Source organism: Malaya genurostris, chromosome 2, assembly GCF_030247185.1.
Source record: "Malaya genurostris strain Urasoe2022 chromosome 2, Malgen_1.1, whole genome shotgun sequence".
NCBI lineage: Eukaryota > Metazoa > Arthropoda > Insecta > Diptera > Culicidae > Malaya > Malaya genurostris.
The window spans coordinates 315,792,786-315,815,026 of record NC_080571.1 but is presented as its reverse complement, the minus strand read 5'-3'; the positions used below and the strand labels follow the sequence as shown (position 1 = coordinate 315,815,026).

At 38.3% G+C, this 22,241-nt stretch overlaps 1 long non-coding RNA gene across 1 annotated transcript; it reads left to right on the top strand.

The window, feature by feature from the left end:
- Window positions 1–20,452: 20,452 nt before the first annotated feature.
- LOC131427573 (uncharacterized) lies at window positions 20,453–21,452 on the top strand. The gene is made up of 3 exons (XR_009229286.1): window positions 20,453–20,531; window positions 20,625–20,838; window positions 20,908–21,452. It is a non-coding gene; the product is annotated as an uncharacterized LOC131427573 (long non-coding RNA).
- Window positions 21,453–22,241: the final 789 nt, after the last annotated feature.

The following is a 22,241-nucleotide window of genomic DNA, read 5'->3' as shown; positions in this document are numbered from 1 at the left end:
ACCAGGATAGCCGGAATCGGTTTGTTTAGTTGCCTACTGTTAATGGCTATTGATTTGTGTAGTTTTGAGACCAGTTTAGAAAAATTTTCACGTTTTTTGCTTCGCCGGTTTAAGTGACGGTGTACAATATTGAACACACTTTACTCTATAATTCCGGAACCGGAAGTCGGATCCGGATGAAATTCAGGAATTCCGTATGAGACCACGAGACCTTTCATTTGAATCTAAGTTTGTGGAAATCGGTCAAACCATCGCTGAGAAAGGTGAGTGAGATCCATTTTGGTACATATGACCACTATTTCTGGTACTTCCGGAACCGGATACCGGGAACCAGGATAGCCGGAATCGGTTTGTTTAGTTGCCTACTGTTAATGGCTATTGATTTGTGTAGTTTTGAGACCAGTTTAGAAAAATTTTCACGTTTTTTGCTTCGCCGGTTTAAGTGACGGTGTACAATATTGAACACACTTTACTCTATAATTCCGGAACCGGAAGTCGGATCCGGATGAAATTCAGGAATTCCGTATGAGACCACAAGACCTTTCATTTGAATCTAAGTTTGTGGAAATCGGTCAAACCATCGCTGAGAAAGGTGAGTGAGATCCATTTTGGTACATATGACCACTATTTCTGGTACTTCCGGAACCGGATACCGGGAACCAGGATAGCCGGAATCGGTTTGTTTAGTTGCCTACTGTTAATGGCTATTGATTTGTGTAGTTTTGAGACCAGTTTAGAAAAATTTTCACGTTTTTTGCTTCGCCGGTTTAAGTGACGGTGTACAATATTGAACACACTTTACTCTATAATTCCGGAACCGGAAGTCGGATCCGGATGAAATTCAGGAATTCCGTATGGGACCACGAGACCTTTCATTTGAATCTAAGTTTGTGGAAATCGGTCAAACCATCGCTGAGAAAAGTGAGTGAGATCCATTTTGGAACATATGACCACTATTTCTGGTACTTCCGGAACCGGACACCGGGAACCAGGATAACCGGAATCGGTTTGTTTAGTTGCCTATTGATAATGACTATCGATTTGTGTAGTTTTGAGACCAGTTTAGAAAAATTTTCACGTTTTTTGCTTCGCCGGTTTAAGTGACGGTGTACAATATTGAACACACTTTACCCTATAATTCCGAAACCGGAAGTCGGATCCGGATGAAATTCAGGAATTCCGTATGGGACCACGAGACCTTTCATTTGAATCTAAGTTTGTGGAAATCGGTCAAACCATCGCTGAGAAAAGTGAGTGAGATCCATTTTGGTACATATGACCACTATTTCCGGTACTTCCGGAACCGGATACCGGGAACCAGGATAACCGGAATCGGTTTGTTTAGTTGCCTATTGATAATGACTATCGATTTGTGTAGTTTTGAGACCAGTTTAGAAAAATTTTCACGTTTTTTGCTTCGCCGGTTTAAGTGACGGTGTACAATATTGAACACACTTTACCCTATAATTCCGGAACCGGAAGTCGGATCCGGATGAAATTCAGGAATTCCGTATGGAACCACGAGACCTTTCATTTGAATCTAAGTTTGTGGAAATCGGTCAAACCATCGCTGAGAAAAGTGAGTGAGATCCATTTTGGTATATATGACCACTATTTCCGGTACTTCCGGAACCGGATACCAGGAACCAGGATAGCCAGAATCGGTTTGTTTAGTTGCCTACTGTTAATGGCTATTGATTTGTGTAGTTTTGAGACCAGTTTAGAAAAATTTTCACGTTTTTTGCTCCGCCGGTTTAAGTGACGGTGTACAATATTGAACACACTTTACCCTATAATTCCGGAACCGGAAGTCGGATCCGGATGAAATTCAGGAATTCCGTATGGGACCACGAGACCTTTCATTTGAATCTAAGTTTGTGGAAATCGGTCAAACCATCGCTGAGAAAAGTGAGGGAGATCCATTTTGGTACATATGACCACTATTTCCGGTACTTCCGGAACCGGATACCGGGAACCAGGATAGCCGGAATCGGGTTGTTTAGATGCCTACTGTTAATGGCTATTGATTTGTGTATTTTTGAGACCAGTTTAGAAAAATTTTCACGTTTTTTGCTTCGCCGGTTTAAGTGACGGTGTACAATATTGAACACACTTTACCCTATAATTCCGGAACCGGAAGTCGGATCCGGATGAAATTCAGGAATTCCGTATGGGACCACGAGACCTTTCATTTGAATCCTAGTTTGTCAAAATCGGTTCAGCCATCTCCGAGAAAACCTAGTGAGATTATTTGACACATACACACACACAGACATTGCTCAGCTCGATGAACTGAGTCGAATGGTATATGACACTTGGCCCTCCGGGCCAATTTTCACTAGTCGGTTTTTCAAGTGATTGCATAACCTTTCTATATGAGAAAGGCAAAAAATCATTTTTTCTGTGAGTTTCTCATTCATTTTTCTTCTTCAGTACATGTTTCCACTCAGTCATGGCAAAATCTTCCAAACTTGAATGAAATTGCTTTCAAATGCCTATTTTAATCGAAATTTGTTGTGTCATCTTCGAGAGAATTTAGACGAAAAATGTGCGGTTATTCGTTTACGTCACTTATGCCATGTTCGGAAGCAGAAGTGACAGCAATTTGATCTTCGAACTTGGTCCATAATGCAATAGTAGCTCTGAAAAGAGCCTAGTCTTGTCAAAATCTACTCATCCATTGCTGAGTAAATTTCATGGTAGGAAAACAACGCGTATTGTCGCGTACGTCACTTATAACATTATATTTCCAGAACCGGAATTACCAACCATTTGATCTTCAAACTTGATCGATAGCCCATTAGTAGCTTTCTAATGAGCCAAACAGTCTCATTAGAACATATATTTTTCTTTAGGATAATTTCTGACATGAGTTTGGGTGGATTTTTAACATAATTTTTAAGATTGTTTCAGAAAAGCGTTACTCTACGCTTACGTTGCATATTTGACAATATTCTCGAAACCAAAAGTATAAGCGCATTTGAACTTGATCATTGTTAACTTTCTGGAAAAAATGTCGATAGGAAAACAAAATGCATTCTGTCGGTTACGTGACTTATACGATTATATTTACGGAGCAGGAAGTGACAGAAAATTGATCTTCGAGCTTGATTCACGGCCCAATAGTAGCTATTAAACGAGCCTTAGCCTGTAGAATTTGGGTCAGCTATCTCGGAGAAAATTGTTCGGAGAGAAACATCTTTAAAAGATGCATACACACAGATATTTTCCGATTTTGTCGAGCAAAGTCGAAAGGTATATAACATTAGGGGTCTCCGGAGCTTCGATCAACATTGATTCTATTACCATCCTATATATAAAGACAAACGACGAGAAAAAAGTTTAATTAAAGTGGAGAACAAGCGATTTAGGTAAAACATGCCGAGTAAAAGCTGTTATGCGACGTTCTAGAGCTCCGGAAATATATTTGAGAACTAATAAACGTAAAAAGAAGCGATAATATGAAACATAAAGTATCGCAAAAAATGAAAAAGACAATGAAGATAATACCGAATAAAGATAGGTCAAGTAAATAAATATTGTAATCTAGCAACCAATTTGTGCTTGCGGAAAACAAACCACCTTTAGTTACCGCAAAGATCATGTATAGAAAGGTGTATTTGGAAGAGAGTCTCCAAAAAGCTACTTCTTCCTGCCCTGAAGGTTCAGCACGGTTCGACGGTCTTCTGGCCGCAGAATTTGGCATCATATCACTACATGACGGGCGTGCTAGAGTGGCATAAGATGGATGATGTCGATTCCATGCCAAAATATTTGAGCTGCGCAAAATTGAAACATGCTGGGCCGTTCTGAAGAAGCATCGAACCAACCTAAAAGAGTGAGGCATGTATATTGAATAAATGAAGCTTGCGTTAATATGCAAAAAAAAGGGCTGGGGTAAGGGTCAAGATTCGGACTGTCAGATATAAATGTTAAACGAATGATGCTAAATCAAGCTGTTTCCTTCTACTCCCAGAAAATATGGTGATAATCAGATACAGACCCAAAATTTCGAGAATGAATTTAGTGTGTGTGGATTTTGATCGGTACACCCTTTATTCTGTGCTTCGTCTTAGACTCGTCAGTGCATAACAGTTTATATTGAGTTGTTATGCCACTCAGCAGTTCAATATAAAAAGCCAAGCAGACATTAAGTGTCTGTTATTTACGGGAACACTTTTTCGGTTTGTACTTAAGTGCAATATCGTTAACTGACGTTCGGAACAAAACGATTTTGACGATTATTTTCCAGACCTTTTCGGTTTCGTCTATAATTTCCAGACACGAGTTTCAACGAGTTATGCTATAAAGCTTATTCGTAGTGGATTTTTTAGATTTTCTTTTTTTTTTTGTATCCTGACTTTTGACACTAGAAGCCTTTTCATTTGAATCTAGCAGATAAAAATGGGCCAACTAACGTGTTTCAGCGAAATATATTTAAGCTATTTATTATTTTAGTTGGTTTGACTTAAAGTTGTCGTATAATTAGGTTCTGTTTTTGCAATGACTGAATGGAAACATATATCGGAGAAGCCAAATAAATGATAAACTTAACTAAAAAGAAAAGGGCTCGAACTAGTGTTCTTATGCATTCCGTGCATACACGCTACCATTTCGCCACCCTGAACCTTGTAATAGACACAATCCTAAAACACGGTTAGCCATGATAGAACGTACATCGAACCTGGTCTACATCCTGGCCCTCACCCGACCGGTACCATACATCCAAACATCTTCTCTGTTCTAGTGTTTGATGATGTATGTAGCGCGTATGCACGGAATGCATAAGGTCGCAAGTTCGAGTCCTGTCTCTGAGTGTATCTATTTTCCAAAAAATCATCTTTTCTGTTAGGTTTTTCATTTATTTGGCTTCTCCAGAATATGTTTCCACTCAGTCATTGCAAAAACTGATATTTAAGCTTATTTTTTGTAAGTTTTGATTATTACCTAAGACTTCTGAAGCTGTATGTAGGACACTAATGTGGTCAATGGACCTTTGGATAGTCGTTTCCTAATAGTTCACAGTATTTCATGTCGTAGTCGTACTTAAGAACTCGTAGTTTCGTAATTGAATGTCCTGATCCGGAATAAATCGAATGGTGGGATATGAAACAGGATGACTTTTTATATAAATTTAAGTTCACGAAAATCTTTTCTGTCATGTTTGAGACAAACGGATCAGGGTCATTTCGCCGAAAGTCATTTCGCCGAAAGGGTCATTTCGCCGATTCCTGCAATTGTCCTAATATTATAATTGGAATTGATTTAAAATAAACACAAATGAATGATAATACGTTAACGCCCGTTTTGTTGACCTACAATTGTACAATTGAATAGAGATTGATTCTTATACTCTTGAATATAGATTGATTCATGAACCTAAAAACAGAATTCTCAAAGAAACTTGTTGGCTATTAACCACTAACCATAAACGTAATTGCATAGGTGTATCTACCAAGCAAATGTATGTGGTATTTTCCGTTTACTAATACCGTTTTTGTTTTTGAACCTAGACGCGGGCTACTCTGACTCCGAGTAAAACGAACACGTGGTGTACCACGCCCTAAACAACAACTCATGAAAAAAAGAAAAAATAAACAAACTCGGCTGGATGCGTTGTGCGACCCGAGAAAATTTTCAGAGCGAAACTACGCGATTGGAGTCCGATTTAGAGCGACCTCAGGTTGCTAAAACAAACATATCAAACGTTGTTTGGGCGACTCTAGGTCTGCTTTCGGGCTGCTCTGATCAATAAACGAAAACGGTATAAGTGAAAAAATATCTAATGCGGTTTCGCCACATCGATTTAATTCGTGTGCTGTCCGACCTCGCTACCGCTCATTCCGGCCTAACTAAAGCAAAGAAACCTAGCTTTTAGTAGACCGGGCAAACGAGGCGGTTACAGGTTTGTATGCAAGAGGCCGCCGCTTCGGACGGTGATCTTGGCTTCGGTTACCCTTTCCGCGAAATGTCCCTTTCGGAGAAATGACCCTTTCGGCGAACCGACTTTCGGCGAAATGGCTTTCGGTGAAATGATCCGCTCCCAGACAAAGATAGACACTTTCAAACATTTTCATAAAATTGACGAATCGAATGGCACCTAGATAGGAAAGGCATGCATTTAGAAAATTAAACTATGGAAGAGAGCCAAACAAAGAGAGAGAGAAGCAAAAAACGATTTAAAAATATGCATTGAAGATGTTAAAACAAAAAATAAAATATTTAAGTTTTTGGAAAACATAAAAGTTAGAAATGCTAAAAGGTGAAAAAATAACAAAATAAAAATGATTATAATAGTAGTGAAACCCTACAACAAGCAAAGAAGTGCAGACAAAAATAGTTTAACAATTAAGTATACAAAAAATATAACAAACAATGAAACGAAATCGATAATTGACGGTGGAACGAAACGTTACTTGATCCGCGCAGGACCCCGACACAATAAAAAATAGTTCAATTCCATGCGTCCGTGCCGGAGAATCCGAAAATAGTCATCGCCATTTCACTTCGAACCAATTTCCATATCGAGCCTCAATTATAATAAAATTATAATAACAATAATCAGCCTGAGATAAAAATAATGAGCACTGGTATGGCTCGGATTACCGACGGTGGCGTCGTAGTAAAAAATCGTGAGTCGCAATAATTAAATTTTATTTCTTCGCTTTATGATCGCTGAGATGTCTATCTCTTTTTTCCGCCAGCTTTGGGGTGACAAACCGAATGCCCTTTCTTATTTAGGCAAATTGTTTTCGCTCTGGTTGCTTGGATATCCGCTGGAGTACGTGGCTAAGTTCGATTCGAGTTCGAATTGCTAGGACAAATATTTGCCCTGCGGTAAAATTGCTGCTGTTGTTTTTCATAAACCGTGCACCAAACAGTAGCCTAGTCCTAGCGAGCGGCAATGAAATAGAATATAACGGTGATGAGAGCTCAGCAGCCAAGGCGAAATTGATCCAATTTAGCGAAGGAAATGGCGAAACACGATTTGACGACGGATTGAACGATAATGAGAGAATAAAATCATCATTAAATAGTGTGGCATAGGAAACTACCAAATGAACGGAAAAGGAGGGAAAAGTTTTGTTTTTTTTTTGTAGAGCTCGCGCCACAAGGTGTTCCTCGATGATCCGGTAGCGTTGGGTGACAATATGAAAACACCTACGACTTTTGGCATCATTTGTGGGCCGTTTCGGCTGAATGCTACTGAATGTTACTGAATGGGAGTTGGCTGACGCTGCTCTTCGGTCTTTCATCTGGGTTGTGGCGCGCGCTGCTTTCGAAGCCACGAGCAGCAGCAGCAAAATTGCCACATTTAAATACAATTTGAACATATTCAGGTGTTCCAACGGTTTCATGGTTGGACCGCCATCTGATAGGCCCAAATGAGCACGGTGCTTGTAGGAGTAGTTTTTTTTTGTTGGTGAGGGGACCACCCTAGCGTACGTACCGTACCGTCTGTAGGACCGTCTGTGCTCTGCTGCCGGGTTCTTTAGGTAGGTTGAACCACCTCTAATTTGGGATGCGCCGTTCAAGATATTCAGAGTCTCGTTGGTGGTAAACACGGTGTTTGTTTTCTCACTTCCTTTTTCCTTCAAAATGCTGGCAATTGTCAGTCTCGATCTGAGGACGGCGGTGGCTGCCGGCTGCGGCGGCGGTAGTTACGATGGAATAGCATCAGCAATTGCTACCAAAAGCTGGCTGGTGTATGGAATTGAGTGGGTGGCATCGTAACGCGGGCAGAAGCTTTCTCTTGCACTGCTGACGAACGGAGGGTGTTGGTTGATGTTGTTGTTGTTTTTGTTGTTGTTGTTGTTTTGGGATGTTGTGTTGACGACAACGACAACGACGACGACGACGATGACGACGAGTTCGGAGCTTCCTGTCTCTCCCGTCATTTTGTGTGTGGTACTTGACGATTGTTCGATAAAGTGGTAACAAGCAGCTACCTGTACTTTCATTTCTGCCTCTGCTAACAGCCTCCAATAATAATGCAAATTGAGCCCGAGTCTGCCAGTCAAATGATGATGAGGTCTTGCTTACCCGGTCTCCGTGCTTTCCCGGTCACAATCGGTCCCAAGGCAGATTTTCGGACCGGTGCGCGAAAGTTTTTCGTACTCAATTTCTCGTCGTGATGTATGAATGGGAGCACCCGAATCAATCAGTACTGATTTCGTGGCAGACTCCGGTGGAACAAACAAAAAAAAAAAAAACAGGCCACGAGGGAGTGTACCGCTTAGCCAACCAACCAACCAACCAACGAACCAGTGACGGTGTTCTCATTGTGCAGTCAAATTGGAGGCAATGTTTTCCGCTCTTACGATGACAGGAAAAGATACCTTCACTTGATTTCCCGCATTTGCTTCTGCGACTGCGATGGAGGTTATCAAGCAGCCGAAATTGTAGATGGATTACGTCAAACGTTTCGCGTAGGATGAACGATTATCCTCTCGAAATCATCACTACATTCTAATTCATGAGTTGGTTTCACTCGTAGATAGTTTACGTAAGCATTGTGGGTTTGATACATATTTTTGGTAGTATTATGTTTGGATTTTACTGTAATATTGTGAGAAAATAAATGGAAGAGCTTAAACAACATGAAAAATTTACTCTTTTCAACATTTCATCTGGATCCGACTTCCGGTTCCGGAAAAACAGGGTAAAGTGTATTAGAAATTTTATACCATCACTTGAAGGGGCGAAACCGAAAACGTAAAAAAATTTCTAAATCGGCCTTAAAACTACTCATTCATTTGATGTATTAGATTTTTTTTTCATAAATACGTTTATTTCATAGGCAATATACTTAAGTTTTTCTTCGCCGTGGCATCCACAATACATAGTAGTTTAAACCTAATACATTTCGAATATCATATTAGTATGTTGGTACTCATTAGTTAATCTAAACACTGTTTTTATCAAGCGAGTTGCTATTTTAAATTACATTAAATAAAATACATTTATTTTGTACATGATCTTATAACTATTTCAGGATTGTTTGTATCAGTTCACCACTTATATTCAATGTCCTATAGTTGGCTATTGGTTGAACTCATGGAAGAGAAAACAGTCTAACATAAAATAAAATTTAAATTGGAACTCCAATGGATTTAATGAAATGATAAAGAAGTTTCATGTATGGAAGGTCACGACAAGCAAGAATGTCGCGAACTGGGACATTGGATAGTCTACCTTGGGTACGCAAGGAATTTATTAGATGAGATCTGACATCACGAAACTCCACGCATGTCCAAACAACATGGTCAATATCGCGGTAACCTTCGCCGCAAGCACAATGATTAGTCTCGGAAAGTCCAATTCGAAGGAGATGTGCATCTAACGTGTAGTGATTGGACATGAGTCTGGACATCACACGAATGAAATCTCTACTCACATCCAGTCCCCATTTGATGTATTAGATGATGTGAATAAAAATCTAATACATCAAATATTTCTGTATGAGTGCTTACTCATCAATAAATGAATGAGTAATTTTGGGGCCGATTTAGAAAATTGTTTACGTGTTAGGTTTCGCCCCTTTGAGTGATGCACGGTGATCCCTTCGATAATAAAATTGCGATATTTGATTTTTGCGATAGTTGATTTAACTAATTTATTTTTGATTCAACCAATATGGTTTTTGATTTGCATATATTCAAGTAGTTGAAAAATATGTTGTTTTGAATGCTGTCAAATGCCGGAGACAGTTGAAAGCAAAACAATAATCGCAATGCAAAATCAACAACATTTTTAGTTGAAATCTGTTCGCGTCGCTTCAAAAAGTCAATGAAAACAACATCGATGGTTAAAGCGTTTGGTGAAATTGTGTTCATTAGATTTGAGAAATTTATGATAACAAGTGTTTATCTAACAGCGGTGTTGTGATAAAGTTAACCTTGTTTAAGATGAAAAAGATTTGGTGACAAATTAGAAAATGTTTATGAATGATCATCTCGTAATTTTTCAGGTATGCGCAATAATTTTATGCTTCAAATTCGATCATTGATTTACTTCCAGCAGACTGTTTTGCTTCCAGCTGTTTGATACCGATGATGATGTTCATGCATTAGCAATAAAACGCTTTTTGACATGAATTTAATTTATAAAAGTAACAGAAGAGAAGGGTTTCAAACACACAGAACGCGCTGCGATTGAATGGCGCGTTTGAATTGCCGTCTCAAAATTCCTTCTATTCAAAATTTCCTTCTATTCCCAGCGGTTGATACACCCAAGCTCATATAAATTAACTAAAACTATCAGTGCATAACTTTAGTTCAACGGTTTGAAGGCATCATCTTTCAATAATCATTTTAGGTAAATTTAATAATTTCGCTAATTTACTCGCCATTCTGGGCACTTTTGCTGATTAAAAACGTTTTTCTACATCAATCATTTCCGATCGAATCAGAAGTATTTTTTTAGAATTTAGATCTTTACTGATCCCGACTTAGAGATCAGATCAGTTCTGATTTCGTAATGATAATTTATTCCTTGGTTAAAATCACTTGAAATTAGCAGTGATCGGTGGTTTTCCCAGCCCTAATGATATCACATGTCAATATAAAATACTGTTTTCTATTTTAACAACGATATTTATCTCATGAATCTCAACATACCGAACTTATTTCAAATAGATCATGACGTGTATCAGTAAGTATATTTTGATTATCTTGGCAATTCAATAACTTTGTTCGAGTTGATTCAACTATTTGCAATGTCTAAAACAAATAAAACCGATTTATTTTTCAACTAACAGAATTTTGTTTCAATAACAGCACCAGTTATTTCAACTAAAATATTTGTTGAAATTGGAAGGTATGTGTCCTCACTAATTGACAGCATTTTATTTCAAACAGTTACATTAGTTGTTTCAACCATCGTTTCTGCTAATCGAAAAACAAAAATGACAGTTTAGTGAAAACAACAATCGATTAGTTGTACCAAATTTTAACCAATCGAATTCAGAAAATCATCTAATATTCTGGTTGAAATGGGATCGCGGGTGGTTCCGTGTGGTATACAATTTCTAATATACTTTACCCTGTTTTTCCGGAACCGGAAGTCGGATCCAGATGAAATTCCGAAGTTTTGTATAGAATCATAAGATTATTCATTTAAATCTAAGTTTGTATAAATCGGTTTTTTGCGCTTTTTACCCCATAACAATGGAACCGGAGGGTAGATGAAAAGAAAGTTCAGGAATTTTGTATGAGACCACAAGACCTTTTATTTGAATTTTAGTCTGCGAAAGTCGGTTTAGCCATCTCCGAGAAAAGTTGGTGCAAAAAAAATGTTACATACACACATTGTTGGTGATTGCCGAATATTTGACAGAAGCTGCTCGATATTTTTCTATATTGTATACAACATTTTCAATCCGGTAGAATATGCTACAAGAACTCGTGTCCCTCAATGCATGAACCGTGAGAGTATTTTTCTAAATTTCTTCGCTCCACTTTATGCTCTGAGTATTTCACGGCCCTTACAAAAAATTTACAGTCTGATAACGATCGGTGCTTGCTGTGTGGAATTAACCAAGAGAGAATCGTAAGTTGACAATTCTCACAGAAAATCGAATCGATGTTTCGACTTGATGATTCTCATACTAGGTTGCAATATTTCAAATCCCTTGTATGGAGAATTCACAAACATTTCCATTGACACAACTTGTACAATGATTATATGCACGCAGTTAGAATAAGCGGCAAAAGTAAAATGATTCTATCGCAATTATCCACTGCCCGCAAAGAATCGAATCGCGAAACGAGAATAAGCGACCGTGCTAACTCGTGATGCTCAGACAGGTCATCGAGAGAAAATCGCTCTCGCACTGGTGTCCATTCTATGTTAAATGAACCATGCCGGTTTTTTGTTGATGCGATGATATCCGTCTCTCTTTGATGGCAATGATTCAATCCCTTGAAGAGTTAGTAGAGAGCGTTCTTTGATACGATGAAAGCCATCCTTGCATACACACAAACACACACGGACGGACACACACACAGACATTTTGCGTACTCGACGAACTGAGTCGAATGGTATATGACACTCGGTCCTCCGGGCCTTACTTCAAACATTGGGTCTCTAAAATGAAAGGAAAACCTGTCCAATTTTAATGTTTGTGTCGAGATTTTTTTTGCTAAAACCAAAATAAACTGAAATTTCTTAATCATTGATGAATCATTTGAAAAAAAATTAGTGAGAAGATTTCACAGAATACCGTAAAGCTAGTTACCCGATATTTGCGAACAGTGTCAGACTTGACGAGGAAATGTTTTAGTTACACTGCAAAAAAATAAAATAAAATTTTCAGGAGACGCAAATTCACAAATGATTCAATTTATTAGAACGTAACTCGTAAAGTGATTAAATTTGACATATATGACCTAAATAACACGCTTTTTCAAGCAAGCGTGAAAAACTTACATTTTTAGTACTTAAAAATAAGTCAGAATACATCAGATATATATTAGATCAACCTAAAAATGAGAAACTTTTGACGTTCGAGATGGTGGTCTCATGGAATGTAGTTTTATACAATTTGTTCCAGGTGGGTAGAAAAATTTTTTTCCACCTGAAAATGCCCATCAAGGGAACGTAACCATAACCGATCTTATTTACTTTTTGCCAAACAATACACAAAGTTGGCAGCACCCTCTCAGATTTAATTTAATCTTTCTGCACATGTGGACTTTGTCATGTGAAGCCCGTTTGCATACTTTGTTTTTACAAAACTTATCTGGACTGTTTTTTGAAAAGGGCAAATTTATTTATAGTAGTTGATGTCGAAAACTTGTTTTAATACACCTAGTGGTGTAATGATGCCTTTTTCATATCAATCATACTCTCATATATAAAGACTGTCTCAGAAAGTATGGACGCAACCAAAAACCGCTGCCATTTCGCAATGGTTCAGATTTTGTCAATTTTCATGGCTGCGTCCTGTTGTTTACACTCTTCTCTAACCACTTGTGCAGTTGTTTATTCGTTTTCATTAGTTTGTTTCGAAATGCGTGGACTTTTAGCAGAACAACGTCAAAAAATTGTGTACAAATGGTGCACAGAACGCGGACTGTCACTGAGAAAGATAGTAAAAATTGAAGGAGTAAGTGAAAAAACCGTGCGAAATGCAATCAGGATGTTCGGTGAGGATAACACCTTTGAGTATAAACCGAAAACGGGTCGAAAAAAGGTCCTCAGTTGGATAAACGTGTACTGAAGGCGTTCGAGCAAAAGAAGGAGGTTTCAGTTCGGGATGTGGCCAAAAAAGTGGGCACTTCGAAGTCAAATGTTCTTCGTGCTAAAGAACGTTTGAATCTTCGAACCAATAAGAAGCAGAAACAACCAAAACGTAGTCCGAAACAAGAAGCATCGATCAGGCCGAGGGTTCGAAAGCTGTACAGTACGATTCTTGCTAGAAATTTGAATTGCATAATCATGGACGACGAAACCTACGTGAAACTCGATTACAAATCCTTGCCGGGACCACAATATTATACGGTGCGAGAAGAGCAAGTGTTAAACCAGTCCGAGACATCGATTGATGTCGAAAAATTTGGTAAGAAAGCTATGGTCTGGCAAGCAATTTGTAGCTGCGGTAAGATTTTGTAACCCTTCATCACCACTGCTTCAATGAACAGCGAAATATACATCAACGAATGTTTACAAAAACGACTCTTACCTATGATTCGAAGCCACAAGGATCCTGTTATGTTCTGGCCGGATCTTGCTTCTTGCCACTACTCGAAATCAACGGTAGAATGGTATACTACCAAAAATGTTACTTTTGTCACAAAAGACATGAATCCACCAAATTGCCCACAACTTCGACCAATTGAGGATTTTTTTGCATTAACGAAGGCACATCTTAGGAAACATGTCTCGGCAGCCGAAACCATTCAACAGTTCGAAAAAGATTGAAAAAAAGTGTCAAAACTTGTCGCCAAGAAGTCTGTACGGAATTTAATGAGGAACGTTCGCAAGAAGGTACGCCAGCTAGTCTACAATGGCTAAGTAGCAAATGTTGAGAATAATATTCTGTTGTTGTAGTCTTATTGTCAGTATATCAACTAAAATTTGAATGTCTAACACTTGTGAATTATTTACAGCGAAATATATATCAGTCAATATATATTACAAGATGGACATGTTTATGGGAAAAAAAGTATTTCTATCCTAAATTGTTTCGTCTACTGATACTCAGTGGCGTCTCGTGGCAAAGTGACTAGTTGTACACTGCTTATATGGTATAATAGCAGATGTAACAGTTCGTTGTAAGTGAAAACTAAAGATTGAGGAATGAGAATTCGCTTGTGTTTTTCAATACTTCGAGATAACGATACACTTTCGGATGGGATTTCTTATTAAACAAACAAATTTCAGAGCTGAGCTGAGCAATTCTTTCTCTTCTTGAATCTGTGCAGTAACTCATGTGCACGGAAGAGACACCAACACAGCGACAACAGATACTTAAGGGCTGAGGCCAGTGTGTTTTAGGGCGTTTTAAAGAGCTATTTCACGCTTCAAATCTGATTTTCTCAGAAACGGTGACGAATATCAAAAAACCCAACTGACAATCTCTTAGAGAATTAGTTTAGATTATTCTGTGAAAATTTCAGATCGATTGTTTGACTTTAGCGGTCGGGAAAGTCTTTTTTCTAAAGGAAGAATTGCATAGCTGAAAACACCGTCTTTCAACTTGTTCACTGAATATCTCGCCTTCAAAAGTATGGATCAAAAATCTATCCTGACAATGTATAGATAATTTAGTTTAGATGCGATTAGTGCATAAAAACATATATGTTGTGGCGATAAAAATTTAGTGAATGTTATTTTTGTAATAGTAAGTCCATTTCTATGGCAGCACTATTTTTTTCTGCTCTTGTATCCTAGTAACGTAACGAAACATGAGAGAGAAATAAAATCGACTCAGCAAGGCTGCCAAACAAGCGGTAGCTTTATTGGATTTTATGTGATGTAGTCAAACTTGTAACCGAAAATATCAAAACTTTCTTGGCCACCCGGCCACATCGAGAGTCTTTTTATACATTTACGAGAGAACATGGAGAGAAATGTAATACGCACAGCCAGCCACACGGTTTTACGCTAACAACTGGCCTCAGCCCTTAAAGCTTCAAATCGTACCTCTAGCATGCTACGAGTAGGACTGAAACTATAGCTTTAATTTCACTTCTATTTATAGATTCGCGTGCTTCCAACTTCGCTTTTGTATCGATTGACCAATCAGAGCGATGCTCTCTCTTTGATTCATCGTTTACTCCTTCAAAACCGTCGTCTATGGAAGGGAAATCCGGTATGTCAAAGATTTTTAGCAGCCAAATAAGACACTGCTCGCTACTAATCAAAATTTCAATCATATATAAATAAAAATACGTGGCTTGATACATTCAAATCGAAACGTAGAAATATTTCCTATCAAATGATGAAATAATATTAATAATTGATATAAAATAGACTGAGCTCTAAGTGTTTAAAACCTGACCACATTTCTACGTGTAGTTTTTCTTGAGTTTTTGATTTGCACCCCTATATAGAAAATAAAAAAAGGCGGGTGAGTAATGTCAGAGGCATAACTGGATGTCGTTAATACGAAAAAACTGACACGCTCCCATCACTTTTCCGAATATCAGTTAGTTGATTGATTGTATGAATTGTGCAAGCTTTACTCTTTTTCACTAATAGAATTTGAAGCGATACACCTACATTAAAGTACAGATTAGTTACATTAAACAGCTACTATTCTACAACTCTATATTCCAAACTTGAAACAATTCCTTTTTAATTTGCTAATATAGGAAGCTAGGTACGACAAATTTGTAGTTTATTTTTATTGAAGCTATGAAGTTCGAAGATATCTGATTCTTCTCGAAATTTCAGTACGAGACAATTGCAATGGCCTGGTCTGAAATGTATCTACGATCTTCGGTATGCAAGAGTGATTCTAATAATAATAATGATAGTAATAATAATAATACAGATTAACCTGTATATATGGCAACCCTGTTTCGCATGGCATATTTTCACACGACCCCATACTAGTATAAAGATGTGTTCAACATCATCACTTTCGCTTTCGCATTGCCGTTCGTAATTGAATGTGTTAGTGACGGTACAAATCTGTTTTTCTACCTGTTTTCGGAGCCATCGTTCTGACGGTGTCTCGTACGTACAGAGTAGCTGCTTTAACTTAAATGACGCTATTTCTCACATCACATTTCCTTTTATACGTGCTAGTGGTAGCACGGTAGGACGTCCCCTTTGTTAGAATTCCTTTCCTATACGCAGAACGGGAAACAGTGAAACGATATAAAAGAGAGAGTTAGCAGAGCGGCAGCCAGTAATACTGAATGGGTCGTCGAGCTGCTAACAGCATGTTGTGGAGGAACAATTAAGGGCAAGGTAAAGTCCCGCTCAAACCGTGCTGGTCTGAAGTGCCCAGTTGGCGGCAGAATCCATCGTTTGCCTCGGAAGGGGAACTACGCCGAGCGTGTCAGTGCTGGTGCATCGGTCTATCTGGCGGCAGTGATGGAGTACTTGGTTGCCGAAGTGTTGGAGTTGACCGGTAACGCTGCCCATGACAACGAAAACGAAAATCATCCCTCGCCATCTGCAGCTGGCCATCCGTTGAAAACCCCGTCCTTTTCAGGATGACCACATCACTGTGATAAAGAAATATTTAGAATTGCTTTAAGTTTAGCCAGGTCTGATACGCCTGGAAAGTAGAATGCGCAAATCAAGTGGAAACATTTGTTCTAACAATTTTTGTTTTCGGCCGCATACTAAAGTAATCGCGACAAAAATACATATTGATCTGTGGCAAATCTGTTTCGCACGACATATTTGTAAACTAGTATAAAGATGTGTTCAAAATCATCACTTTCGCTTTCGCATTGCCGTTCGTAATTCAATGTGTTAGTGACGGTGCAAATTATTTTAACTCCCATCTTGATGAATCTTTTGGTAGGAAATATTGAGATCTGAGATGGTTCTCGTGTGTGTCTTGTTTCGGCAATGGGCCTTGCTGGACTTTTTGGCTGCCTTTTTCGGTGTCATTGTGCTGACGGTGTCTCGTGCATTCATATCGGGAAACAATGAGACGACAGGTCCTCGATGTTGCTGTCGTGTGTCTTGTTTCGGGAAGAATTGCTCAGCAAATGATAGGAAAAGTGAACCATTCAACTTTTATATGGATGCTCTTGTATAGATACAGACATCTCGCGTTCTGATTGGCTGGTGCTGTCATGGGTTAAATCAAACAGGTTTTTCAATAGTGTACTATTGAAAAACTTCAATATTGTTGTGATACACGTTCAAGTTGAAGATTTTCGATTCTAATGGTAGTTAGATTATATAAATCCTTCTACAGATCACTGAGCTATGAGCTTTCAAAATACGAGAAAGGCAAACGCGCCATATGAATTATCCTCTTTGATACTCGTTTATACCAAACATTTCAGAAAAGTTTCATTGTGAACTATTTAAGAATATGTCACACAACTGAAAGTTTTATCATAAAATTGTGATCATATTTCCGATGGCATGTAGCAAGAATTATGTTGATTCGTTAGATATAACAGGAGATATTCACGATCAAAAACTTATCACTCTCTCAGAGGGTAAATTTTGAAAAGGCGCCCCATAGTAAAGTAAGTCGTATTCACGACAAAAAGCGTTCCACATCAAAATAATTGTATTTGAATGGGATTGGGGACGCAGCTCATTCCTTCAATTCGACCGGTTGTGCAGTGCACGAGGTGCACATGAGGACGAGTCACAACTGCTGATACTTTTTGGAAATAAAACATTAAATAAAGAAATGTGATCATTTTGCAATATATGAGCGGTTGCTGAGGACTATAATTCTCTATCTTTAAAAAAAATTACAGGGTTGTGTACGAGACACGACCAATCATAATGACATTGAAAATGCAATTTTGAAATTCTCTCATCATTCCATCTCTGAGAAAACGAAGTGAGCTCCAGTATTGTAGGTACTTCCGTAATACAAGAACCGGTATAATCGAAATCGGTTTCTATGGACGTCAACTAACGTAACCTGCAAATTCTATTGGTTTTTTTAAATTTAGAAGGTTTTATACAATATTGACTTCGCACTTGACTTAGCCGTCTACTGACAATGACTACCGATAAGAGTAGTTTCAAGGCCAGTTTAGATTTTTTTTACGATTGAAGCTACAAGCTTTAAGTGACGGTGTAACATAATTCACATTATTCGCCCTATAGTTCCGGAACCGGATATCGGATCTGAATGAAATTCAGGATTTCTGGACCACAAGACATTTTATGTACGGCTAGGTTTGTAAAAATCGAATCTACCATCTCTCAAAGACCCTAGTGAGATTATTTTACACATACTATTTCAATAATGGTATGTTATTGAACTTACTGCGTCCGATTTACCAACTATGCATGAAAAGCTGTTAACAATTTATTTACTCTGGATTAAAGCCAAGATCGGTGAAATATGCTAAATGTATCAGTGCATTCCAACGTTTGATACATAAAGAGTTTATGTTGTGCAATAAAATCGAATCACAATAACTCAGCTTTCCTCTATGGAATTCTATTCAACTTTGTTTTGAAATGTGTTGATTACCAGTCCTGGATATAAAATAGGGCTATAATAAATGATTTCTCCTTACTTCAATGTTGATGTTCAAACCTCAATCACTATTATATTTGAAACTAACGGGTGGGGCGGTGTCTTATGCCAGTTATGTCAGTTATAACCCTGAACACCTTTTAAATAGAAGACACCCCGCCGAGCGATAAATGCTATATCGCAGGTCATCATCGAGTTGTGCTGCCCCCACACACTTGCAACTACTAAAATACCAACGATCCGTAAAACACAAATAAAAACTTCAAACGACTGTAGCAACGTCGAATCATTCGTAGTAATAAATCGTCACCATTCAATTTACATCTACGGAGTGCCGACTCGACTGCAATCGAGTTGCTACAAATTCCATCGCCAAGTTCAACAGGTTGTTTTCAGAATTTCATACACCCCGATAGCCGGCGCTTGAGCCCCCCCAACGAAATGCAACCGGTAACTCGAACCAAACTAAATCAAACCAGTGCCACGAATCGTGACTCATGCCGATCGGAATTTCGTTCACAGTCTGGTTGTTGGCTGGTGGTGGCCAACTTGCTCGATTCAATCAATCAACGAGCAACCCACTGACCAGCTCCAGCTTCAGGTCCCACACTAGAACCACTCCACACCGATACGATACTCGATTCAATACTACGCAAATGGTAACAACTAGATCAGTGCTACCGGTCCCGGAATTAGGCTTTGACTGACAGGGAAGAAATCGCTCGGTTGATGACATGTTATTAAGAAAAGGAATCGCTATAATTACCGGCCATATTATTCCGAGAGCTTTTCTTACATCACGAAGCGACGACGACGCATGGCTGCCTTTTGTGCACCGGTACGTGTCAGGAATTAATTTCGGGGGATTTATAATGTATCTTGAGATGTGACAAGACGGCTTTATCCAACCACGAAAGAGGCCAAAATTTGGAGCTATGAATAGTGCGGTGCGCAATCAAGATCTTCGCAGGCCGTAATTTGGATAACGTGCACCGATCGTAGTTTCACGTATCGTGGCGTTATCTGAAGTCGCGTGAATTTACGCATAATTCTTCTGAAAGCATGTGATTAGGAGGCGTCTGTGGATTTTAGCTGCTCGTCCAGTTAGGGCGAATAACTGGCATTGTGCGTTAACGAATTTACCGGCCATGCGTTGATCTTAAAAGCTAAAAGGTTACTGATAATGATTGCAATCGTGAGGAAAAATCTCGCCCAAGAAAGAAAGATTGTTGTATGTTTTGAGCAATCGGTGCTCCGCGGTAAAGAGAAAGCCGCATTGGAAGTATGTAACACGTGATTCAAATTCATCAAAAGTATATCCACATTGAAGTTTATTATGAAAGTTTGTGAATCTACACAGCAAAAAAAGTTGTAATAATCCTCGATGTAATTTCTACTAATGTGCTTGAAATAAAGACGTAATCGTTAATTGGAGACAATATTGCATTTTTCAATAGCGATAATACCCTAATCTTCTATTATTACAACAAAACAACGTACTGAATTAATGAACATCAAATTGATTGAATCTTGTATGCAAATCGACATAATATCACAATCGAAGTTATATAGTAAAAAATTTCCATCAAATAATGTAATATCAAGCATGAGAACGTCTATGTAATTCTGTTCGCGTAAAATTCTGTCCTATGAAATGCGTGTTATTAGACGCTTGGATTTATTAACACGTTGAAATTAATGCACATCTATACTTCCCCTAAAATTGTGTGATATTACACTATGGCGCGCATTATTAAATTAAAGTGTTTTTCCCCAGTGCAATGCTGTTTGTGTCAAACTTTGTGGGCCATTGAATGGCCGCTATTCGTGAGCTAAGAGCTAAACTCGTAAGTTCAGGAAAAACTTAGACCTTTACGTTTTCTGGGTAAGTAATATGAAATATTTTGTAATGAATAATATCATTAACGCTATAACTGCCACGGATTTAATGTTCAGAAAATTATTCATCTATTTCCAGCGCCGGTATCAGAGTTCGCCGTTTTTACAGAGGTATTTGGCCTTTTTAATTTTTTTTGATAATCCTTTGGCTTGTTCGCCGGTTTTACGAAGAAGGCCGGCCGCGTATTACCAAACGATTCAAAGTGACTAATCATACGCAAATCGCATCGAGACCCGCAACGCAGTGTGAGATTACGATTGAAAATTGCTGCAATATGAACGTATGCGAAACGGTATTATAAGCAATTGTTCTCTATCGGACTTAATCTAGATTTATCAAAAATTTTGGTTTTCATTTTCAGCCCTGTTTCGATACGAATCTTCTGCAGAAGGCATCATCGAAAGCAGATGATAAGCAGTACCTGTTGGACGACATCGAGAACATTGCCGGTTCCTATCGCAAGCTACCCAGCTGCAGTAATGAAAAGGGTCTACCCTAATCACTTGAAACTAAGACTGCTAGCGGGGATAGTATCCTCGATTGGTGGCTTAAATTCCTCTCTAAAGAGGCAGCTGTAAAAGTGCGATTAAAAAAGCGGATTTGCTTAGCGATGATGAAAATCGTTGCCCCCTAACTGAAATCTCTCCAGACTTAGCAATATACAAATAGGTAGTTGTGAACTAATTTATGTGATTAGTTAATAGAAAAAAGGAAAGCTAAGGGCTGCAGGAAGGTTGCATTGAAAGAATGATTGGGCTAAGTAGTATATATTGCTTGTCGGTTTTAATTTTTTTTTCATTTGTGGCGTGCGCACGTAAATTTGGTGCTTATGTGTTATTTTATTCGCCCATATACTCCGTCGAATTCACTAGTTTAAAATGTGTAATTTGCAATACGATTATTGATACCCGTATTTTGAAACGGGGTCTGTCGTAAACTAACAATTTGCTCGTTTTTAATATTTTTGTTCTCTAACTAAACTGAAATGGTAAAGAACTACGTCGTCCAACAAATCCAAATCATATTTTTAATTTCAATAAATAATTTATTATTTTAAAACTATGAAGCATTGATTTTTTAACATATAGGAAATGCTAACTTCAATGATGTTGTAAAAAAGCGGTATTCAACAACATGAACGGAATTAAAACCCTACGGCGCGACATCTGGACTCTAACTTTTCGGCTTTAAAACAATTGATAGAGTAACATTTGGTAACAGAGGTATTTGGCCCACTTTAGGATTGATTTTATTTTGGCACACTTTGTAAAAATATTCACCAAATGTTGTAATATCTTTGAAAAATCCTTCCGCAATAGGTAATTTTATATAATTAGCTTGATGCAACATGGGTTACTTAACATCGAACCCATAAAGTATATATGAAGTGGCCAAAATATTTCCGAATATTTTGGAAAACCTCGAAAGAAGTATTTTAAATGAGACTGACTACAATAGATTTGTCGATCACATTATCGGCCAGATACGAAATATAACAACTTCAATTCCTATTTGCGTACTTCGGCAAATAGCTCAAGTTAATACGAATTAATATTTCTTTTTTAATGATATGGATGACGATGGTATGATAATAGGAAACGGATGTAGCACAACTTGCAAATTGGAGTCGACCCAATGAGACAGTGCCGGGTTGGAATCAACGATAATTACTATTTCTCCGGAGAACCTCATGTG